The 6000-nt window shown below is 39.6% G+C and overlaps 1 protein-coding gene across 1 annotated transcript in view; it reads right to left on the reverse strand.

The window, feature by feature from the left end:
• Positions 1-3708, reverse strand: part of LOC124002979 (ubiquitin-associated protein 1-like) — a 38094-nt gene extending 34386 nt beyond the window's left edge. The window contains exon 1 of the mRNA XM_046310851.1: positions 3537-3708. The gene's annotated coding sequence lies outside the window, so the exon portion shown is untranslated. The remainder of the gene's footprint in view (positions 1-3536) is intronic.
• Positions 3709-6000: the final 2292 nt, after the last annotated feature.

Here is a 6000-nt window from a genome sequence, read left to right on the forward strand (position 1 = left end):
AAAACCAAAGCGGTCCATGCATAAATACCGGTATATAGTAAAATATGGTATACCGCCCAGCCCTAGCCTGGCAGAAAAAAGCTGAGGAGAATTTGAGAACCATCAACACAGAACGTTTCACAACCCGGAAGAGATGATTCGTTCATTTAAACAATACTAATCTAAATTATACACTTCTGATAGAACGGAACCAGCAATGATAGCCACATTTCTGCCTACTATTGAACTACCTCACACAGGAAGAGAAAGCAATTTCCTCTCTACAATCTGGCAAATCACCAGGAGACGATCCTTTTCCACTGTCATAACAATTAGAATACAAAAAATAAAGATCCTCCGACAATGCTCTTCCTTTAGGCCGATCTCACTCCTCAATGTGGACTATAAATCCATTTCTAAGGCGATGGCTAGTAGATTAGGACAATGTTTGCCAAACCTGATTAACACCGATCAAACGGGCTTCATACAGAAAAGATCCTCCACCAATAATTTGCGTGGGTTATTCAACGTGATTCACATGGCCGTGGAAGGAGCGATCATAGTATAGCAGTATCGCTAGATGTTGAAAGGGCGTTTGATAGGCTGGAGTGGCCATACCTGTTCAATGTCCTTGCTGAATTGAACTTTGGTCCTTCATTTTTCAACTAGGTGAACACTTTATACCCTAAACCGCAAGCCAAGATCACCACTAATGGCATGATGTCAGCCATATTCCCACTCTTTAAAGGTAGACAGGGCTGTTCACTTTCTCCATTCCTTTTCGTGCTAGCCATAGAACCCCTGGCGGAGGCCATAGTGGACCCTGGCATAAAGGGCTTTCAGGTGGGCCAGATAACGCACAAGATCTCATTGTTCGCAGACAACAGTATTTTGTTCCTCTCGGACCCAACCCCTCAAGACTTCAGATACTTTTGGGTACATAAAGCTCTATATTGGGTTACAAAGTTAACATGGACAAAAGTGAAATGCTTCCACTGACTAGCTTTGACAACAGCATCTGCGAACGAACAAGTCCCTTCAGATGTTCGCTACAGGGGTTCAAATATATAGGAATCATAGTTGATAAAGACTTCATTTACAAGCTTAAATACTCTGTCTTGGTTCAGAAGGTGGTGGATAACTTGAATAGGTGGATAGATCTGTCTCTTACATTGTTTGCGAGAATTAGCTGTACTAAGATTAACGTTCTGAGTAAGATTATGTACCTATTTCAATCTTTACCCATATCTCTACCTAATAGTTTCTTTATGTCCCTTAACAAGACCATAAGACAATGTGTGTGGAACAGTAAAACTCCAAGGGCGAGTCTGGACAAATTAACATGGGATTATGGTCTCCAGCTACCAAATTTTAAGATGTATTACTGGGCAGCACATATTAGATTCATTTCATTCTCAACTGAAACTGAACCAGCCCCTTTATGGACTCAGATGGAAATGTACGCTCTTAATGATGTCAGGAGTAATACTATATTAACAAAAACGAGCAATCCATGTACCACCCAATTTAGTAAGATCTTGGTATGAAATTCATAAACACACCTGTGACAAAACAGACTCCTGGATTGAACAACTACTCCATGATATCCATGACTCATAGATTTATATCCAGAGTGTACTCATTGTTAATGCAACAATGCCCAAAACCAGATGTATATAAGTCAAGACAACGAGGGGAATCCAATTTGAATACTACAATTGATGAGGGGCTATGGGTCAGACCTATGCCAAGATAGTGTGTCAGCGACCATCAAATCTAGATAGACTTATATACATTACAACTTCCTCCACCAACTCTGAAACCTCAGATGTTACATAGATATAAAGTGTGAAACAAATCAAAATATATGTTATATTCTTCAAAGAAGCCACCCTTTGCCTTGACAGCTTTGCACACTTCAACCAGCAACATGATTCCATGTGTTATTTCATAGTTTTGATGTATTCACTATTATTCTACAATGTAGAAAATAGTAAAAAATAAAAGGAATGAGTCAACTTGACAGGTACTGTATATATTAGTATATTATTAGTATTCGTATAATTAACCACATCACTGAGAGGGCATGTGTAGTGATTGCATTTTCACCCCAGTCAAAAAAGCCTAACCAAGAAATCTGCTGGTCCCTAACAAAAACATTTTATTGTGAAAGATCCTTTGTAGTGATCAGAAAGTAATGGAAATTGTTGTCAACTTTTACATAGGCTACCGGCAAATGTCTGTTATAAAACCTACTTTACCTCGGTCTGCCACATACCTTCCTAATAGTTTGAGCTTCCATCCCCTTACATTTACATTTACATTTAAGTCATTTAGCAGACGCTCTTATCACCAAATTGTGGACTTAAAATGTACTTTTTGCAGCAGGAGGCTACTATGAACGAAAATAGGCCCCTAGAGATGACAGTAATGTGTTACACTCAGCAAAATAGCTGTAGCCTATATCTTGAGGTTTAAGGGCCTGTGGCTATTGGCTACTGAGAAGTTTTTCAATATTGACAAGGCGATGGATTGGATGGGTTGAGTAAAAACATGGCACGCACATAAACAGAAATCAACACACAAAGTTTAGTAAGTGAGAGGAGCAAGACTAATTGAATGACCCACACCACTGTTCAGCAAGCCCAGACCCATCGCCTTTATTATACGGTTACATAAGGCGGCCCCCAGGTACAGTTTGTCATGAGGACTCATTGGCGTACCATAGAGTGAGATCTAGCTCTTTCAGCCAGAATGTTCTATCTATAAACAGTCAATGCAATGTCCACCACAGCAACATAGCGTAGTGTAGTTTACTCAAACCCTAAACAACAAAAACACCTGAAAATTTGAAGTACATAGCTAACTGTGTTAGCTCATCGGGGAAACATTTAACGAGTCATAACGTTACTTGCATGACTCGCCACCTGCATCAGAGGTTAGCAAGAGTATCTACAACTTTAAGGTGACAGTTAATTCATTATAGACATCTGCAGTGTAAAGTTAGCAAGCTAGTAGAAAATGTAGATATGATGTAGGCTACAGTGCAGTAAGGGCTAACCTGCTAGCCACTTTGACAGCTAGCTTGCTAGCTCCGCCTGGCCTGGTTAGCTACTGGTAGCGTTATCTAGTTTTGAATAAGTGATTCAACGTAATGCGACCAAGGCAAGAGGGACCTGGCGGGTATGTTTGGAGAAAAAAAAATTGACGAGTAGATTAACATAGAGGACGACATATAGTTAGTTAGCAAATCGGGATGTTAACAGTTTCATGACCAGTTAACATTAGCTAGCAAACGAGTAACGACGTTAAATGGATGATATTAAATAACCAAGCTAACGCGCAGGCTTCAACGTTACTTAGCCAAAAGAATGGCACATAGCTAACAAAGTACATAACTAGGTCACGAATACAATCAGACATACAGAACATCAAATATCCACATCTTAGCTAAATAGTTAGCTACTTAACTAGCTGGCCTGCTGCTGACTCGTTCACTCCCCCTGCCACCGCCCCTGAAAGAAAACTGACATAACATCTTCCACGAGTCCTCTTACCAGTATCTGCTCCGTCTTGCGTCTCCAAAAACGTATTTACACCCCCCGGCAAAAAACACTGTTTTTAAACTTTCTCTAGATAGAAGTACGTTTTTATTGGAATCGAAATCTCTTTCCTGCCTCATCGTTGGACGCCATCTTGATTTGTCAGCCTTCCTATGGTTCCTGTTTGATGTCACATTTTCACATCATGACGACACAGCCGAAGATAAATATTACTGCGTTCAAACCTACTTGGAACTCGGAAATCCGAGTTTTCAAAACAACTGGGAACTCCGACTGGGAAAAATCGATGTGAACGGTCATCCAACTCGGGAACTTGGGCCTAATTCAAGGGCTTCGATTTTCCGACCTGAAGATCACTTACATCATGATCTAACCTCGTATTTTCTGAGTTCCCAGTTGTTCTGAACGCGGCATATGGTGCTTTCGGGACAACTGGGAGCTCGGGGATAATCATTTTGGTCAAATCATGAAGTCGGTGATAATCCGGATGGAAAGTCGGAGCTCTTGAAAGATGCCAAAGTTTCCGCCTTGAAATTCCTAGTTGATTGACTGTTCACAACGTTTTTTTCCCCAGTCGGAACTTTTTTTTTTCCGAGTTTCCAGTGGTCTTGAATGTTGTGTTGCTTCCATGCTGTGTTGTCATGTGTTGTTGCCATGCTATGTTGTTGTCTAAGATCTCTCTTTATGTACTGTTGTGTTGTTTCTCTTGCCATGATATGTGTTTTGTCCTATATTTTTATTTAATTAATTTGTATTTTTAATCCCAGCACCGGTCCCCACATGAGGCCTTTTGCCTTTTGGTAGGCCGTCATTGTAAATAAGAATTTTTTCTTAACTGACTTGCATGGTTAAAAAAAGGTTAAATAAAATAACTAAAATAACAACAAGAAAAAACCCACTGGACTCGGAAGTAGGAGATTTGCCCTGCAATATTGAAGATTAAATTATAAGTAATTTTATTCTTTGAATGTATTTGTAATAAGATATTTTAGATCAACTGATGCTAGGGTTCAGCTTGATGGTAAAAATGTTTGACTTTTGTTTGATGATAAGGATGTAGATCAGAACAAAGTATATACAGTATATATACAAAAGTACCGCTTCAAATGACTGCATTTGGCTATTTGTATAAAATCAAGCACACAGCCATGCAATCTCTATAGACAAACATTGGCAGTACAATGGCCTTACTGAAGAGCTGAGTGACTTTCAACGTGATACTGTCATAGGATGACACCTTTCCAACAACTCAGTTCGTCAAATTTCTGCCCTGCTCGAGCTGCCATTGTGAAGTGGAAATGTCTAGGAGCAACACAGGCTCAGCCGTGAAGTGGCAGGCCACACAAGCTCACAGAATGGGACCCCAGAGTGCTGACACTTGCAACACTCACTACCAAGTTCCAAACGGCCTCTGAAAGCAACGTCAGCACAAGAACTGTTCGTCAGGAGCTTCATGAAATGGGTTTCAATGGCCGAGCAGCCGCACTCCAGCATAAGATCACCATGTGCAATGTCAAGCATCGGCTGGAGTGGTCTAAAGCTCGCCGCCATTGGACTCTGGAGCAGTGGAAACATGTTCTCTGGAGTGATGAATCACGCTCCACCATCTGGCAGTCAAGAACTTGACTGGCCTGCACAGAGCCCTTACCTCAACCCCATCGAACACCTTTGGTATGAATTGGAACACTGACTGCAAGACAAGTCTAAACGCCCAACATCCGTGCCCGACCTCGCTAATGCGCTTGTGGCTGAATGGAAGCAAGTCCCAGCTGCAACGTTCCAATATCTAGTTAAAAGCCTTCCCAGTAGAGTGGAGGCTGTTATAGCAGCAAAGGGGGGAACAACTCTATATTAATGCCCATGATTTAGAAAGGAGATGTTCGACGAGCATATGTCCATATACTTTTGGTCATGTAGTGTATAATGAATCTCTTCATTATGTAAGATAAATATTAAATACATAAATGCAAGTAGGCAAAATATATAATATATATATAATATATAATGCTGCAAAGTCTGAAAAACAGTAAAGCAAAGCAAACCCTTTATCTTTGTTTAAATGTGTATACCCCTGTGTATGCATTTTGTCTCTGTTATTTGGTATACTGTTTTGTAAGATGTGTTTCTATATTGTGTTATATAATATTTGTTGTTGATAAAAATGTCAAATTAAATGTAAAAAAGGATGGCATGCAATTTTATTCATAGTATTCTCTCTGATAAAAATGATGAAACATTCAATTGAATTGCACATAATAGTTGGGCATGTTTATTTTCTCAAATATAATAGTGGGAAATGATACACTTTTGTATTACACAAACATGACAGAAATTGGACAAAGAATGTCATTCTCTCAGAAAATACAAAATGTTATTTAAAAAAATCATAAAACAATTCAACCACATTTTTTCACATCCCAGTGCAATGTATAGTATTTTTTGGGTCCATCATCCCAAA

This window comes from Oncorhynchus gorbuscha, linkage group LG18 (assembly GCF_021184085.1).
Source record: "Oncorhynchus gorbuscha isolate QuinsamMale2020 ecotype Even-year linkage group LG18, OgorEven_v1.0, whole genome shotgun sequence".
Lineage (NCBI taxonomy): Eukaryota > Metazoa > Chordata > Actinopteri > Salmoniformes > Salmonidae > Oncorhynchus > Oncorhynchus gorbuscha.